Below are 19,978 nucleotides of genomic sequence, written 5' to 3' on the forward strand. Positions count from 1 at the left end.
TTGTGTAGTGCCACGTTGTGTGGCACCACATTCTGACCGGCCGGAGTGGCCGAACGTTTCTAGGTGCTACAGTCTGGAACCGCGCTACCGCTACGGTGGCAAGTTCGAATCCTGCCTCGGGCATGGATGTGTGTGATGTCCATAGGTTACTTAGGTTAAAGTAGTTCTAAGTTCTAGGGAACTGATGACCTGAGCAGTTAAGTCCCATAGTGCTCAGAGCCATTTGAACCATTTGAGGCACATTCTGCAATTATCCTTAGTTTATGAGCATGAGTGTATGTGAGGAAGGTGATAACATTTCCACAACAGAAGCTGTAACCTCTTCATTGTGTCAAATATTAATGCAACTATATGAAAAAAGCTAATTATTGCTAACTTGTGTAATCAGTATTGCAGTTTTACGAAATAGTTGTAATAGTACTGATCTTTTAGAAATAATTTTGTTTTGTAAGCGAAACACAATTCAACAATTTTGTTTTTCCCCCTGAGAAAATTTCATTTTAACCCTCAGGGTGATAATTACTCCATGTCGGGAACCGCTGTGCTGTAGTGCACTAAGTCAGCGACAAGGAAGAGGTCAACTGAAATCGTAAACTTTACTACATATGAAAGTTTTACAGGAATACCCAGAGAACTGAAACGGAAAGCAATTAAAAAACATAATTGGGTAAATTTACATGGATCAGAATTTCAGATTGACTATAAATAAAACCAGTCTTCTCTATGCGAATGGAACAGGAAAGTGTGGGACTAAAAGCATGGAGAAATATCTTTGCAATTTTAGAAAGATTAATGCCATGCATAGACTGTGTGTTTTGATGATCAGTAATTAACTGAAAGTACGCACGCTATAGCTTTAACCGGCAACGCAGTAGAATGACGTAGCACGAAAACCGAAAATCTTTTATACAAGTATGTTGACGCGAGAAATTTCGTTCTTAGAATAGATTATAGTTAGGACAGCGTGTTATATAGCTGACATTGGATAACTCACTATCATCACAGCCTTTGCATTACGAAACTATAGTCTACGAGAAGTCAAGGATTGTTTGAAAAGTTCTCGTAATTGGTCAAAAAGAAACGACTTACCTCAGTGAAACTTTTTTATTTTTGAATTTAGTTTCCCTGTACACCTGATGCTGTTGGTTCAGTATATGTCCCAATTCCTTGCTCCCATCTCGAAAATTAGATTTCTCAGGGCATGCAAAATACCCGTCAACTTCGGTTGTCAGTTTTTCCCGGCGGGGTCAGGGATTTTCTCTACCTCGTGATGACTGGGTGTTGCGTGATGTCCTTAGGTTAGTTAGGTTTACGTAGTTCTAAGTTCTAGGGGACTGATGACCATAGATGTTAAGTCCCATAGTGCTTAGAGCCATTTTTTGTCAGTTTTTCGTTTGAAGAGAATCTCCGCCCACCAAGAAAAGTTTGAGCTTTGGGGAAGTGGTGAAAGTCTGATGGAGCCAAACCAGGCGAATAAGGCGGATGTGGCAACAACTCGTATCTTAATCCATGCATTTTTATCGTGGAAACGATACTTGTGCGTGGAAAAATAACCTCCTTCCTTGCCAAACTAGGCCTCTTTCTCTCGTATCTTTTGCTGCAGTAGGTACAGGAGGTGAGCGTGATGTTGCCCTATAATCGATGTGTGGGAAGATCAGCAGAACCCTTTCGCATCACAGAAAAATGATGTAGTGACATTTCCAGCTGACCATACTGCCTTTGCTTTCTTTAGTGGTGGTCAGTCAGCATTTTTCCTCTGATTTTACTGTTATTTTGTCTCTGGGCTACAGCAGTGGACGTAAGTTTCATTTGTGGTCACAAACCGGCGCGAGAAATCTTGTAGGCTGCGCTGAAAACAAGTCAAACATTGAAATATTTCACATTTAAACTGTGTGCCGGATCGAGACTCGAACTCTAAAACTTTGCCTTTCGCGGGCATGATCGAGCTTCGGTCCGGCATACGGTTTTAATCTGGCAAGAAGTTTCATATCAGCGCACACTCCACGTTGCAGAATGAAAATTTCATTCGTGTTCAGACATTTCCATTCCAATGCGTTATTAATTCTTCATCAAGGATCACAGCACTCGTCTAGCAAATAATGTTCTTATATCCAGTACCACTGTTAAAATATGGTATGTCTGTTCAGACATCACTACAACTTCATTAGTTTCTCGCACTTTCAGTCGGCGATCATCCGTGACCATTGTATACACTTTTGCAATACTTTCTGCGGTAGTGGCACAGACCACTACGCAGGTCGTCGTCTAAGCTATCACGACTAAATTTAAACTCGTTTGTTCACTTCGCAACAGTTGAATATGAAGGAGCCGACTCCCCCAGTGTGTTCTGACAATCGGCATGATTTTCCTTTGCTCTTATACCTTTCTGATTTTGTCCGTTATAAATGGTCGTATTGAAAGCCTGCGACTGTCGAAACAATGGAAATGTTTATAAATAACTTTTCTACTACCACTCACGATTTTCTTTTATTCATATATTACACGACGCGCGTCGGGAAATGATACCCATTTTCAAGTGTGTTTTCTCTTTGTATTGGGCAAATTTTACGTAATGTTTTCGATGTGTGAGGTTCAGCTTTGTTTTGTTGATTTTACTGCAATATATAAAAAAAACATGCGATGTTTAATTAGTTGTCGATTTTTATCTGTAGTTAGTAGCGAATACAAAACGATAACTAACTAAAAATTGCGCGTTTTTGTATATTGGTTCAAATGGCTCTGAGCACTATGGGACTTAACTTCTGAGGTCATCAGTCCCCTAGAACTTAGAACTACTTAAACCTAACTAAACTAAGGACATCACACACATCCACACCCGAGGCAGGATTCGAACCTGCGACCGTAGCGGTCGCGCGGTTCCAGACTGTAGCGCCTAGAACCGCTCGGCCACCTCGGCCGGCTTTTATATATTGCACTGAAGTCAACAAAACAAAGCAGAACCTCTCACATCGAAAACATTCCGTAAAAATGGCATAGTACAAAGAGAAACTAGGCTTGAAAATGGAAAACATTCCCGAAATGCCTCGTGTAAAATATTAATAAAAGAAAACCGTGACTCGCAGGAGAAAAGTTATTTATAAACAAACCCGTTACACTTTCTTTGCGAAATAATACTGCTCGAATCTCGATTTTTTTTTTCCTTCTACACATATCACTATATGGGAACATCAGAGAGACGTCGGCATCGCAGATTTCTATCGAGAGCACTGACGTGTCACGCGTTTTCTCATAAAGTATTATCTGTTATTTACGTGGAAGCCTCGTCGCGCTAGCGCTGACATATGGTGATGATTCCGAGAACTTCTTCCTGATGATTCAGATGATGACGGAAGTGCTAGCATCTAATTACTCAGGCAGCTCTGCATACAAGTAGTGTCCTCATTGGCGAGAAGGCCAAATGGAAGAACGCTGTTTCTGCCACCGACACGTTTACGAGGGAAATCGGGTGATGCGAAGGCAGCCTGTAAGGCGCGAAGTCGGTAGCTAAGGAGGATACCATGGAGAGGAGAGAGAAGAACTGGGCTGTAAAAATCCACTCACATCACCTACCGTTTTAATGTAAGCTTACAGTTTCTTAGCCGGCCGAAGTGGCCGTGCGGTTAAAGGCGCTGCAGTCTGGAACCGCAAGACCGCTACGGTCGCAGGTTCGAATCCTGCCTCGGGCATGGATGTTTGTGATGTCCTTAGGTTAGTTAGGTTTAACTAGTTCTAAGTTCTAAGGGACTAATGACCTCAGCAGTTGAGTCCCATAGTGCTCAGAGCCATTTACAGTTTCTTCCGTGTTACTAGAGGAAGCCGAAAGGCACGCGTTTTAGCTCACGCAGGCTGGCGTGAGGTCTGGAACAGGACAAGGAAATTAGACTTTAGAAAAAACGGACGTAGCTGGTGGAATACTTAACTTTAATCCATTAATGGTGAACGTCGCTCTGGACGGTACATTATGCACAGTATCAATAGTAACGTAATGGCGCCTTGCTAGGCCGTAGCAAATGACGTAGCTGAAGGCTATGCTAACTATCGTCTCGGCAAGTGAGAGCGTATTTCGTCAGTGAACCATCGCTAGCAAAGTCGGTTGTACAACTGAGGCGAGTGCTAGGAAGTCTCTCTAGACCTGCCGTGTGGCGACGCTCGGTCTGCAATCACTGGTAGTGGTGACACGTGGGTCCGACGTATACTAACGGACCGCGGCCGATTTAAAGACTACCACCTAGCAAGTGTGGTGTCTGGCGGTGACACCACACTTCCAGTAAAATAGTCTACTCGCGTCACTCCCACAGTAAGAAAGCTGGACAAAAATTAGGTAACTGCTTTTAAAACTGTATAGAGAGTCCTCTAAATTTCGTGTGTTGTTTTTCGTAAGAGATTGTATAACAGTTCTTTTTGGCAGGAATCCAAGGAAAGGAGATAGTCGTTTTCATATTTTCCTTTCTTCAAGACTTGGCATATGGGGCAGCCTTAGGAAACAAAGACGAATCGGAGCTAATTGTTCTTGTAGATTGCAACGCAATCGTTCTATTGGTTCACTTTTGACGTCGGTCCATTAACGCGCCTTTAATCACCGATCAAACTTCCCATTTGTGTTTGTAGTTTTGCAACATGCTTAATCTTGATGTGACTGTAAACGTATGGCCATTGGCCGAATTCAACTATTCATTACTTAACAGCTGAAAATGAAGGGGACAGGCTTTTTACAATCTTTTTACGAGCCTACTTCATCTTTAGACGTATTTCTGTTTGAGATAACCTGTGCAAAATAAAGGATTGTACTACGGGACAGTATTCCAGTTTATCCATTTGAACGAGGCTCACGTTAATGACTACTTTAAAAAGCCACAAAAACAAAACTATTCTGCGCATCAACTTGACATCTTACTTACGTAATTGCACAATCTGTTCTACACAACAAAAATACGACTAGAAGTCCACTGACATCAAGTCTACTTTTCTATCAGGCCTCGTATGTTGTTATCTCTTATTTCCAAGGTACACATTATTTGAAACTTGCGTCGATTAACTTGTTGGACACTTGAATGCTGATATCATGTGCACAAAAAACATTCATGTCAGAAGCTAAAAACAGAAATAATGTACGAAGTGATTCAAAAAGAAAGAACAGATTTCAGTTCTTTATTACAGAACCATGAGAGATAGACACACATTAGGCACGTCACTGGATAGAGGAGGGCTCAAAGTTTTATGTTCCATGCGTTCCTCGAGAAACATCGAAACCGTGCTCCATTTCGTTCCACACACAAATCAACAGGTCTCAGTTTATTGAATCAACAGCTTTATCATTTCGATTTCTCAGTTCTTGAAGAGTAACTGCCATAGATGGGACAAAGACTGTCTTTTATGCACCTACACAGAAAAAAAAAAACCAAAAGGTGTAAGGTCTGGTGATCTGCGAGGGAAAAAGCAATGAACAAGATCTTGTTGTCCATCTCTTCCAATCCAAAGTTGTGCGCAAGTGTTGTTAAGATAACGCCGCATGAGCTAGTGAAACCTTGAAATTCTTTTGTTATTTGTATCTTTTATGTAGGCCAGGACATCATTATCTGTTCATTCATAACACAAAATTAGCCATTACGTCTTTGCACTAAGTCCTTTGCGATTGCGAAAGCTCAGCAAAACACAAAAAGAACGGAAAGTCAGCTCAAATAAGAGCAGAATTTTTACTAAGAACTGGCGAGGAGCCAGATCAAATGTATTCATTGAAAGTCCAGCTGTATTTAGTAAATTATCATTCATACGGCTTTCAATGCTATTATTATAGACACAAATATTTATCTTTAGGTTATGACAACAGTTTATACCATATACCGGTAATGAAAGCATTTTTTTCGTATAACAGTCTCTGGTTTCATTTGGTACAATAGTACCAGCAAAAACAAGTAGATATTTCTTGGGATTAAATACTTAATACTGCAAACAAAGAAATATGGATTATTTACATAGCAAAAGAGCGGGCTTTACATATACAAATGTCTATTCATCTTTTTAGAACACAAGCGTAGTCATCTCAGTCAGGATAGCAACACACTATTCCTACTAAACTACCAGAGACAGTGCCACTTGTTGCTAAAATTATGGCCGCGCGGGATTAGCCGAGCGATCATGGGGGCGCTGCAGTCATGGACTGTGTGGCTGGTCCCGGCGGAGGTTCGAGTCCTCCCTCGGGCATGGGTGTGTGTGTTTGTTCTTAGAATAATTTAGGTTAAGTAGTGTGTAAGCTTAGGGACTGATGGCCTTAGCAGTTAACATTTTTTTTTTTTTGCTAAAATTATGATTCAGAACATAGGTAAGGTACAATACATTTAGTCTTCACTACCATAGTTCATACAGGATACACACTGACAATAATATGCCTTCGGTTTGTATCTCTAATATCTACTATTTATACATGTACATTCCAATTAGTCATTTTATGACACAGCCAGTGTAGTGCCTGGGATTCAGTTTTTCTGACAAGTACAAAGAGTGTGGCAGAAGTTGTTTAATCAAAGCACAGTTTGTCTAAATTGTCCCTCTGCAATAAATTCTTTGGTACCATTACCACCAAGGATGTAGGCTTCTCTCAGTTCATGTGGATCCCTGTACAAATATGGTTTCAAATTTTCCTCTAGTATGAGTATCCAAGTTAGTTATTAACACACAAACAATTATTCATGTATTTACAAACATTAGTAAAAGACAAACAAGATTAACCACCATTGTAGATACTTCTTCACTTCATGAGATGAGTACAATCCCTTTATTTTTTATTTTGTTGGTTGTAGGAAAGACCAACAAGTAGTTCTGTTCATGAGGAATTCTGATTTTCTTGTGAGGACCTGTGTAGAGTAGCTGCCATTTATGATTTTTTCGCTGTATAGGTAAGATTTTGGGTTAGTTTTCGAAAGGATATTGCCTACTACCTGATATCTTTGTACATGAGTTAATTTCTTATCGTAAATTTGGTTGTTCTGTAAGCACAACTAAAGTTTGCCTTACCTTATCTTCGTAAGAGCATTCTCCTCTGGGAAAGCATGGAACACTCTCTATCCATTCGTTTCATTCTTTTGCCGTACATAGTAATTCGTTTGGCGTGTATGGTGTGGTATCTAGTGGTAGTTGTTTACAATTTGCTCAAACAATGCAAGACACTCTATCCAATGTGACTTTTGGGAAGCTGCATAAGTGCATATGGACCTATTAAAGTCACGGCTTACTTTCTGGATGGAAGTTTGATATTAGAATTCATTTGCTCTGACATTAATGTAAAAATGCTTTTCATTTTCTACTAGTGAAATCTGACGCATTGTCAGAAAGCAAGGCAGCAGTCTTGCCAGTTGTCTGTCTGCAGTCACTCAGAATTTGCTTAATAATTGGAGCTGCTGTGGTGGATTTGTGACATATAATCTGATGTACTTTTGAACAAAGAACCATAAAGTGCTACTAAATATTTGACTCCACCTCTAGCTGAGTGCAGAGATCCAGTTATATAAATAAATGAGATTTGGAGTGGTTTGGTCTCGTGTCAGCCAAGACAAAGCGTCTGCTACTACATTGTCCTTTCCAGAAACAAGAAGTATTTAACTTGACATTCCTGTAAGAATACTGCCAACAGGCTAGGTACATATGAAGCAATTCATATGCCATAACTAAATTTAAAGTTGGTGATCATAGAATACTGTAATATGCTTTCCATAAATATGGTAATTAAACTTCTTTGCATACGCAAACTACAGCCAGGGTTTCCAATTCTATGGCAGAATATGCTCATTCAAGTTCTGAAGGAGTACAGCTAACAAAACTTATTATGAATATAATATTTACCATTTTCTTCATGAAACTGAAATGTGGCCCCAATCCTGAGAATGAGGCATCAGTAAAAATACAAATTGTTTTTAGCGCGTCAGGGTGATGTAAAATTTCAGAATTCACGAAAGCTTTGATTTCATATTCTTTGACTAATTTTATGGTGTATTTTTGTTTAGGAAACCTAATAGTGCTGTATTATTCAATATTGCCTATGAAAATGAACACATTCCCAGAAATACCTTAAGCTGCTTCTTAGTTCCAGGACTTGGTAAATTCTCTATTGCACTAATTGTATCTGAATTTGGTGTTGTACCAGCAGAAGAAATTACATGGCCCAAAAAATTTGGTCTTGTCTCTTCCAAACTCTGACTTCTGGAGATTTGTCATGACCCCTGCATCTGATAACTTTTGTAGTGTTCTCTTTAATAAATCAATACGTTCTTCCTGAGTAGGAATAACTATTAATATCTACATACAAAGTTACTTTGTCCAATAAGTCAGGCCCTATTACAGTGTCTAACACAGTGATGATGCCTGAACTTAATTCAATCCAAATGGTAATACAAAAAATTCATAGGCCCTTCCTGCAAGCATGAATACTGTATATTTTATAGATTCCTCAGCGAGGCTCACTTGCCGGTATGAAACTCTCAAATCAATGCTTGTAAGGAATTTGAACCCACGAACTTTTTGCAGCTGTTCATCTAAATTTTTTGGTCTAATGCTAACTAGTACAATGTACTAATTAATAGCTCACACATCTAACAACACAAGGTGGGAATTACTACAGGATTTAGCTGCAAGAAGGTGATAGTGAAGGTTCTATAATTCTCCCCTCTAACATTTGTCACATTTTCTTGGTAACTACCTGTCATTTTGCTCATGGGATGTGGTATATGTTTTGGCAGTAACTTTTGTGCAGGTGTATTTCCATATGATATTGATAACTATATATAATATCTGGGTTTTTATCAAAAATATGTATATGCTTGAATAGTAAATCTTTTAACATAGCCTACTGTTGGGAGTTAATAATTGAAGATTCCATAATCTTGTCATCAGTGAGGTCTTTGTTATTCTTTACTGAACTACAGTGTGGACGTTGACTGCTGACATATGAAACTTTTGTCTTAATAAACTCTGTTTTTGTACCCTTGCAGTATTTACCATTTTCGTATTTTGTTTTTTTTTTTAATCTACAACAGTATTATCACCATCAACAATCAGTTAGCACTCACCTGAAAAGAAGTCAGTCCTTGTGTCCCTCTCCCACGGAAATTTCATGCCAAAAATGCGTTCCAGAATTAAACCATTTACAATTACGAATAGGCAGACTACGGCTCCATTCCCTACAACTATCTCAACTTGCGTCTGCACTTCGACATAATGTGATCTGACACTGAGTGCTCCAATAAACTTGCAATTTTGTACTGGCTAAGTGGGTATTCTCATAACCTCACTAATCATATGAAATAAATTCGCTTACATCACATTTATAGTAGCGCCTGCATCAAGAACAAGTAGTTGTAACTTTTCCCACAGTCGCCTTCATAATAGCCTCTACTAATCACTGTGCTGATCATGATGTTTATAGTGGCCAGTGCCTAACCCATTCCCAACGTCTGTGTTGTTATTATACCTCAACAGGTTCACTTAATTATGATCACAGCCCCTACTCCATGCCACTACCATCGTTCGGGGGTGTAATGTGGCTGGATCTTGTTTGTTGAATTAGCAGTATTTGAGTGGGGTTCTTCTGTCACCTCAATAACACTGATGTTGTGTTTGTTACACCGTGTTAACAGCATGGTTTGGTACTGAACCATTTCGCTAGTGAGTATTATTCACACTGAAATTACTTTTCCGTGTTGGGGTTCCAGTGATTATTATTGTTGTTAAATTATCATTGACCTACTGCGTTACTATAGTACCCACAGTGGCTTCTATTATCGGTTCTTCTCCTTTTATTAAACTTTGGTGGACCTCAGTCAGCAGGTTTAGCACTGCAAAGTGTAGGTGTCACCAGCTGCGTCACAAAAGTTTACACAACAGTCTTTTGATTTGTCGTCAATGGAAAATGGTGTGCATGGTGGAGTGGCCCAACCTGGTGCCACCATTGTCACTGTTGTCATTCACCTTACACTCTTCATCTATTAGATTGTTAGAGTCTAATATGGACATGATGTGTTCTAAATTTGTCTCTTGAATGCGGACTAATTTTTCTCTTATGTCCAGAGACAACTTCACTTTTAGTACTTGTAACATGTCTCTGTGCGGAATAGGTTTGTCTCAGTAACTAGTCTTATTCAAATACTTTTTGAAGTATTTCTAAAGACTTCTCTGTGTACTGTGAAATGGCTCCGGGTTGTAAGCATCTTTGTGCAGTCTTTCCTCTATTCAGTTCGAAGAGTACATCAATAAGAAATCTCAAATTGCGCATAAGTTCGGCAGGTTTCAGCCATTTCAGTTGTCCAAAGGGCGCCTTTTACTATAATGAACCTGTAGTGAGACGTATTTTTTGTTTTCTCTTACCCAGATCTAAACAACACTGCCTTAAAAGAGTTTGTTAACAAGAGAATATGAATATTTTTCTTGTCAGATGTGAAAACCTGAAATTGTCCGTGCTTCAATAGGCTTTGCTTAAGTGATACGCATGATAACGGAGGTACTGCCGCCACTCCATATAACACATGGTGACAGACCAGTATGATCTATTTAATGTCTGCAAATTCCGTCATTTTGTTTAGGACTGTCACAGTCACCACTTGCCCTGATACCAGAGGGCAGCCTGTCATGTACTATCTGTTCAACAGCAGACATCTTCTACTGCACACTATTAATTTGAGATATAATACCATTATGCTACTCTGGCAAATCCTTATTTAATATAATTTTGATATGATCCGGTTCTGTTTTAACAGATCCTTCTGAAGTGTGTCTCTGATATAGTACATTAATAACAAATCGGTAAATAACAACAGATAATTCCGAATCTAACGTTTCATTTATCTGTGTGTCATTATGCGAAATCCACTTTGAAAAACCCAGAAACAAACTTTCCTTCTGTGCATCAAACGATTCGCTGATTTTAGCCTACTGTTCAGCAGTGAGATCGTCTACTTTAGCACTTAGCATATAAACAGATTCTTTTATATTGGTTTGTTCGTCTGATTTTCCGTATCGTGGCACGAATACCCTGCTTTGTAATTTTCAATACCGAAATTTTCGGTTGTTATGGCAACAAGTACTTTTCATTATGCTTAGACTACATTTGACTTAGTTTAATTGACAATTCAGATATTCCCTTTTGCTGCAGTGATAATTGTTCAAAATTCGTTTTTATCATGGCCTCTATGCTATGATGTAGCGGTCTTCATTGGGTTAGTTGGTAGCATGATTTCTTCACTACTAGTTTGCGATACCATTTCGCATCCTGAAGCGCCACTGTTTTCAATATCCGCATCAGCGAACTCGCTAGCTTTGGCGTATGAGTATTTCATCGCATATTTCATATTCCTCTTCTTTCTTTTTGTACTCCCTAACTTTACTATAACGCAAAGATGGCTGAAATGAAGTAAGCGAAATTTACGTACTTTACATTAATAATACCACATAGATAATAATATTATTAAATATGAACTGTCCAGAAAGATGACATTAATTCGCTGAAAGAATGTATCAGATCTGCGTCATGCTGTCCACATGTGACGTAAAGTCAGTCATCTTCTGCATCTTGGTTGTTACAAGTGATTAATGAAGTTTAAAATAACCAAATTTTGAATCATAAATGGGCGTTGAAGGCTCAGTTTCACTGACAGTCATCACAATATGCAGAGGTTAAGGAGAATAAATAATGTTGTTCTTATCTGTTGCATTGCAGTTAACATCAGGTCTATTTCTTCAGTTGTTTGTCTCACATATTCCTGTAAATCCTTTTGAAAACAGTATTTATTTCCATGGATCATTGTTCTTCAGTTTCAACCAGCTTGTCATCAACAATTTGTCGTCTCCGTTGTACATGAAACTGATACAAAAAGATTGTAACAATTTCAATGACAACCAAGTTTCATACACAGAATATCGCGAATGGTCCAGTAAGACACGGTGTAATATGTTGGCGAAAGAAGGTCGCATTATGTTACCGACAAGAAGAGAGAGACTACAGATAAACTTTACAAAAAAAAGTGCAAGTTCCTTTTCTCTCTTCTTGTTGCATAAGAAGTTCTGCAAAACACCTTTTCTTTCATCCAATAATCGCCTCAGAGCCAGGAGTCATCATTTAAATGTAGCGAGCTTGGTGACGCAAGACTGTGTTATTGATAAGTTTCAATATAAGGAAATGATTTGCATACTAATAGTAATAATGATCGGACTTCGTTAAGAACACTTATTGCAGACTCGACTTACGAATATTGAAACTATTTAAAAGCCCGAAAAATACACAAAAGACTTTATAATCAGTGGAGAACAGGAGTAAACACAATACTACTGCCGGCCGGTGTGGCCGAGCGGTTCTAGACGCTTCAGTCTGGAACCTCGCGACCGCTACGGTCGCAGGTTCGAATCCTGCCTCGGGCATGGATGTGTGTGATGTCCTTAGGTTAGTTAGGTTTAAGTAGTTCTAAGTTCTATTACTGATGACCACAGATTTTAAGTCCCATAGTGCTCAGAGCCATTTTTTTTGGAACAATACTACTGAATAAAAACACAAATAAGTTAATATCAACTATTATTTCAAAACATCATTTACACTACAGAAGTTCAAATTTTAGTAGCAAGGCTCGAGGAAGAAGTTCTTGGCGCCCTCCATCGGTAATGCTGGAATTCATTATAGTGTTGGCCCACCCTTACTCTTGATGACAGCCTCCACTCTAGCAGGCATATGTTCAATCAGGTGCTGGAAGGTTTCTTGGGGAATGGCAGCCCATTCTTCACGGAGTGCTGCACTGAGGAGAAGTATCGATGTCGGTCGGTGAGGCCTGGCACGAAGTCGGCGTTTCAAAACACCCCATAGATGTTCTATAGGGTTCAGATCAGGACTCTGTGCAGGCCAGTCCATTACAGGGATGCTCTTGTCGTGTAACCAATCCGCCGCAGGCCGTGCATTATGAACAGGTGCTCGATCGTGTTGAAAGATGCAGTCGCCATCCCCGAATTGGTCTTCAACAGTGGGAAGCAAGAAGGTACTTAAAACATCAATATAGGCCTGTGATGTGATAGTGCCACGCAAAACAACAAAGGGTGCAAGCCCCCGCCATGAAAAACACGTCTACACCATAATACCACCGCCTACGAATTTTACTGTTGGTACTGCACACGCTGGCAGATGACGTTCATCGGGCATTCGCCATACCACACCTTGCCTTGGGATCGCCCCATTGTGTACCGTGATTCGTCACTCCACACAATATTTTTCCACTGTTCAATCGTCGAACGTTTACGCTCCTTACACCAGGCGTGGCGTCATTTGGCATTTACCGGCGTGATGTGTGGCCTACGAGCAGCCGCTCGACCATGAAAGCCAAGTTTTCTCACCTCATAATACTTGCAGTGGATCCTCATGCAGTTTGGAATTCCTGTGTGATGGTCTAAACAGATGTGTGCCTATTACACATTACGACCCTCTTCAACTGTCGGCGGTCTCTGTCAGTCACCGAGCGCGGTGGCGCAGTGGTTAGCACACTGGACTCGCATTCGGGAGGACGACGGTTCAAACCCGTCTCCGGCCACCCTGATTTAGGTTTTCCGTGATTTCCCTAAATCGTTTCAGGCAAACGCCGAGATGGTTCCTTTGAAAGGGCACGGCCGTTTTCCTTCCCAATCCTTTCCCAATCCGAGCTTACGCTCCGTCTCTAATGACCTCGTTGTCGACGGGACGTTAAATACTCATCTCCTCCTCCTCCTCCTCCTCTGGCAGTCAACAGACGACGTCGGCCTGTAGGCTTTGGTGCTGTAAGTGCCCCTTCAGGTTTCCACTTCACTATCACATCGGAAACAGTAGACCTAGGTATGTTTAGGAGTGTGGAAATCTCGCGTACAGACGTATGACACAAGTGACACCCAATCACCTGACGTCGTTCGAAGTCCGTGAGTTCCGCGGAGCGCCCCATTCTGCTCTCTCGTGATTTCTAATGACTACTGATATGGAGTTCCTAGCAATAAGTGGCAGCACAATGCACCTAATATGAAAAACGTATGTTTTTTTGGGTGTCCGGATACTTTTGATCACATGGTACAAGACCTATTGGGAATCTAGGAAATGTAACTTTAAGATGTAGCACCGCAGTCTGTTGTAGCAGTGCCAAAAATTTGCCACGAGATCTTTATAGTTGCGGATCGGCTTAGTAAGAATTGGAAATTTGTCACACACATAAAGAAATGCTTTCCCTCTTTTGTCCACGACCTTAACGAAGTTTTTCATTAGGCCCAATTTTACACGAACAGCACGTAGAATTATGTTCTTGGATTCGACAAGTTCTTCGTGCATGACATTGTGAGATCCTGGTTCAAGTGATTGACGCTAAGGCCAAGCTTTCATTTTATACTGAACTGCTTTGGCGCGGCTATCCCAGAGGCACAGAAAGCAACAGAATTTGCTGTAGACGTGTTGTAGCCCGAGGCCGTTGGGATCCAGCACGGCGTTGCGTATTACCCTCCTGAACCCAACGGTTTTATATTCTGCTAACAGTCATTGGATCTCGAACAACGCGAGCAGAAATGTCGCAATAGGCTACAATCCGACCTTTATCAAAGTCGGAAACGTGATGGTACGCATTTCTCCTCCTTACACGAGGCATCACAACAACGTTTCACCAGGCAACGCAGGTCAACTGCTGTTTGTGTATGAGACATCGATTGGAAACTTTCCTCATGTCAGCACGTTGTAGGTGTCGCCACCGGCGCCAACCTTGTGTGAATGCTCTTAAAAGCTAATCATTTGCATATCACAGTATCTTCTTCCTGTCGGTTAAATTTCGCCTCTGTAGCACGTCATCTTCGTGGTGTACCAATTTTAATGGCCAGTAGTGTATAAACACTTTGTACTGGAGAAGGAATCTAACTCCAGGATTCCCGCAGCATACCAGGTGTCCTAAGCCAGATTCGGACAGTCAAGGGGGCAAAGTCCCCTCCGCGCCAGAGAACCGGCCGCTTACGGAAAGCTAAAATTGGACAGAACGTCACCCGATCCGAATTACCACCCGGAGAAACACGCGCTTGCAGCTCGCGACGAGCGGTCCGCGCACAACAAGACTACCTGAAGGCGACGAGCAAAGTTCACCATTCATAAACAGTCGCGCGCGCCGTAAATTTAATTAAATAAACATGTCGTACGAGCAATTAGGCGAGCGCGGCGCGTTTACTGCGGGCCGGTCGCGGCAGATAGCGATCGGCCGGCGGCCGGCGCTGCGCCGTAAAAGGCGGGGCAGGCAGCGGGGGCGGCGGGGGCGGCATGTGTTAATTAAGCCCCCATAAACAGCCGTAATGGCCGCTATCATGGCCCGCGCGCGTATTAATGCCGCCACCGCCATTAAGCGCGCACTGCCGCGCTCCGGCGGGCCCGCATTCTTCGGGTGTCCGGCAAAGCGGTCTCGGAGACGCTGACGTCGACGCCGCCACGCGCCGTCCTGCCAGCTTTCTTCCGCGATGCGCTCGTCTGAACTCGCCCAGGGTGACGCTGCACAGTAGCAAAGTAGCTGCGAAGCAGGAGGGAGAAGATGAGACCCTTTGCCAGAACATTGCCTACTCCTCTCATATACCAAGGCTGGTACGGATAACTTCGAAGCTATCCGGAAGCGGTATCCAGACTGCGGGATCGGATTTTTCTAGGCGACGGTTGCGGCTTTGTGCGCATAAACCTTATACGGGAAGGTTATAATTAACGTACAGGTATTCGCTGAGGTCTAGTGTGGGCTGTAACTATCGTACGGCAGCGAAACTTGCTACATATTCTAACGCACTAACGCGAAACCGACTTATGCTGAAAAAAAATTAGTTCCAAGTTTGGCCACCGGGTGCAAATCTGGCGCTGTACACAATATCGTCGACGTCTCTGGTGCTCATATTGATCAAAGTGTGTACGTGGCAGTTAATAAAATCAAAATTATGCCTTTATCACTTGTTTGACCTTTTCTGCCCACATCCCATTCGTAAACTATGACATATGGAAGTAGTTATATACATCTTTCTTGCATTCACAGCGCCTCATTTGCACTTGCTGGCCAAAACTGGAATTAATTGTTTTCGGTGTAAATCGGTTCCACATTAACATATTAAAATATCTACCATCTCTCGCTTCGGTACCTTAGGATAGTTACAGCCCACACTGGATTCCTGTGAGTAGTTGTACTTCGATTGTATCCACCCAGTACCTCATCACGGAGCTGCTAGCTAAACGGAATGTGGTGTTTGATAAAAGTGACGGACTTAGCGAAGTGTAGTTGAATCCAATAAATCAGATTTACTCTCATACAAACTGGAAGTGTGGTGTTTTGGTGTAGTTTCTACCAGTATTTCTCGATTACAGAAAAAGCATTGGTTGGTTGGTTTGGGGAAGGAGACCAGACAGCGTGGTCATCGGTCTCATCGGATTAGGGAAGGAAGTCGGCCGTGCCCTTTCAGAGGAACCATCCCGGCATTTGCCTGGAGTGATTTAGGGAAATCACGGAAAACCTAAATCAGGATGGCCGGACGCGGGATTGAACCGTCGTCCTCCCGAATGCGAGTCCAGTGTCTAACCACTGCGCCACCTCGCTCGGTGAAAAAGCATTGGACTCACTACCAAATTTACGCTTGTTAGCAAAATTATGATTGTATGGGATATCCAATTAAATCTGACTAGATTGAAGGTTTTTTGGTAGGGAGGACACAGCATGTCATCTTGGACAGAGAGTCGTCGACAGAATGATGTACAAGTAACAATGGGTGTATCTCAGGGTAGTGAGTTGGGACCAGTGCTGTTCGTATTTTATATTAATAAACTTGCAGACAACTTCAGTACTCAGCCTTTTCGCAGATTATTCAGTTATCTATAATAAGGTACCGTCGAAAGGAGCTGTCCAAATCTTCAGATCTTGATAAGATTTAAAAGCAGTGGAAGATTGGTAACTTGCTTCAAATGTTCAAAAACGTAAAATAGTGCACTTTAAAACGTGTAACATAGTGTAAGGTACCAGAATAAATGGTCAGATTCGCACCTTACATGAGACCTTTTCAAATTGCAATGAGAAGGTGAAGATGACACCCAATGTAAATCGACAGTTATGAGAACATTTGCCTATCAATATATAATGCAAAAAGGGATGACTGCCCATCGACGGTAATTAACACACTATTCCTAAACAGTGCATGTTTTTGAGCGGAAGGTAGAACAGGGAACGCGAGTCGAGTCTCTTTCAATTTTGAAAAGCCAGCTCCACAACGGTGTAGCGAAGCTGTGCTGCGGGAATTACGCTAGCGATCACTTAAAGGGGTGGCAGGAAAGAGGACAGCGATCCCGGGCCAGGTGATTCAAGCTGGAGGGCTGCCCATAGCGAGGGCATCGGTACAAGACCAGAGAAGAAGCTTTAGAAAACTGCGTTTCGAAATTCCAACGAGATACGAACAAAAGCAAATGTCGCATTTTCGTCCAGCGGGTGCGAAACATGGAAAGGTCAATGTACTTTAGGCGTCTGGAGCAGGCACAAAACATACGATTGGGCGAAACTCACTAGGAAGGAGAAAACTACTGAAGTTTCGACGCAGTTTGATAGAAGGGACGCTGACATTGGTAGAGGGTGTTTCTACAAAATGAGAGGAACGCTCCTATTGGTCGAATAAAGCCGTGACGTGAAAAAGAAACCCAAGTGGAGGGAGGCAGTTCTGCCATGAGTAGGACAGGAGAGAAATTTTGTGGGACTCTTCTCTGAACTGGCGTCAAGTGCAGAACGGAGCGCTTAATGCTCCGTACGACGCAGAGAAGAAATTGGTGTGGACACTGCGTTCACAGCGGCTGCACTCCAGCTAAAACTAGCTGTAGAAACATTTAGCTCCAACTGTGGAGAAACGAACCAGCCAAACTAGTTAACTGTTCTTGAGAGAACTGAGAGGGCACTATAATATGCACGCTGCTCCAACCATGCACGTGTATATCGACACATAATAAGACTTGGGCTGAGTACATGTTTTCTAGCATAACGAGAAACATAGGGAAAGTTTCTGCTGGAAAGTTCAGCAAAGGCCAGATTAGTTTTGTAGGAATTTCAGTGGGAGAGAACGGCCTTGCAGACAACAGCACGTCGCAGCTCAAGGTAAATACCTGTGCGCAGAGGCGTAAACTTTGTTGGTTCACCAGCTTGCGTCCACTGCAAACTCGAGCAGCCTTGGGTAATCTTGCGCTCAAATTTGTCACTTGACTAACCAGCACCGTAGACCTGATTGTCATCCTAAATAGTACCGAACTTTGAACCGGAATCGGACGATTTTCGTAGTACTTACCAACGTCATAACGTATGTATAGGAGCAATTTTGTAAAGAAACGTCCAATTAAAATTTCATATTATTGTGCTTAGGATTAATTTAAAGAAACTTCCAATTAAACTTTCATAATATTGTTCCTTAAGATTAATGTTCTTTCAGAGAGTTAATATTTAACATTGTTGTCTACAAACTTATTTCACTTTTTGATGTTGGCAAGATGCGTTATCCATTGCGCTGTTTTTATGTTGGTGAGTTGAAAACTGTGTAAAAAGTTGTAATGTGGTGAGAAATATTGCGACATCAAAACTTGTCATTTCACCTAACACAGTTGTTGTCAATTCAAGACTAACCAAAAGCAAAAACAAACCCCCGCAACCTTGCAGTAGTTTCCTATGGCTCCAGTACCAGCCAGTTACGGCTGGAATCGGTCAACTCGTACAGATACCTTGTAAAGGAAGAAAGAATACTTTAACGGCCCATCAGCGTCGAGGTTATTAGAGATGGGGCACACGCTATGAGTCCTTGAAGGATGTGGAAGGAAATCGACCGTGCGCTTTCAGTGCAACTATCCCGACCTTGAGTGATTTAAGGAAATAACGGAATTTGTACGGAAACCAGATGGCAGTTATAAGAGTCGAGGGACATGGAAGGGAAGCAATGGTTGGGAAGGGAGTGAGACAGGGTTGTAGCCTCTCCCCGATGTTATTCAATCTAAAAAAAATGGCTCTGAGCACTATGGGACTTAATATCTGTGGTCATCAGTCCCCTAGAACTTAGAACTACTTAAACCTAACTAACCTAAGGACATCACACACATCCATGCTCGAGGCAGGATTCGAACCTGCGACCGTAGCAGTCGCGCGGTTCCCGACTGAGCGCCTAGAACCGCTAGACCACCGCGGCCGGCCTGTTATTCAATCTGTATATTGAGCAAGCAGTGAAGGAAACAAAAGAAAAATTCGGTGTAGGTATTAAAATCCATGGAGAAGAAATAAAAACTCTGAGGTTCGCCGATGACATTGTAATTCCGTCAGAGACAGCTAAGGACTTGGAAGAGCAGTTCAATGGAATGGATAGTGTCTTGAAAGGAGGATATAAGATGAACATCAACAAAAGCGAAACGAGGACAATGGAATGTAGTCGAAGTAAGTCGGGTGATGCTGAGGGAATTAAATTAGGGAATGAGACACTTAAAGTAGTAAAGGAGTTTTGCTATTTGGTGAGCAAAATAACTGATGATGGTCGAAGTAGAAAGGATATAAAATGTAGACTGGCAATGGCAAGGAAAGCGTTTCTGAAGAAGAGAAATTTGTTAACATCGAGTATAGATTTAAGTGTCAGGAAGTCGTTTCTGAAAGTATTTGTATGGAGTGTAGCCATGTATGGAAGTGAAACATGGACGATAACTAGTTTGGACAAGAAGAGAATAGAAGGTTTCGAAGTGTGGTGCTACAGAAGAATGCTGAAGATTAGATGGGTAGATCATATAACTAATGAGGAGGTATTGAATAGGATTGGGGGAGAGGAGAAGTTTGTGGCACAACTTGACTAGAAGAAGGGATTGGTTGGTAGGACATGTTCTGAGGCATCAAGGTATCATCAATTTAGTATTGGAGGGCAGCGTGGAGGGTAAAAATCGTAGAGGGAGACCAAGAGATGAATACGCTAAACAGATACAGAAGGATGTAGGTTGCAGTAGGTA

This window comes from Schistocerca cancellata, chromosome 5 (genome assembly GCF_023864275.1).
Source record: "Schistocerca cancellata isolate TAMUIC-IGC-003103 chromosome 5, iqSchCanc2.1, whole genome shotgun sequence".
In the NCBI taxonomy this organism is placed as follows: Eukaryota; Metazoa; Arthropoda; class Insecta; order Orthoptera; family Acrididae; genus Schistocerca; species Schistocerca cancellata.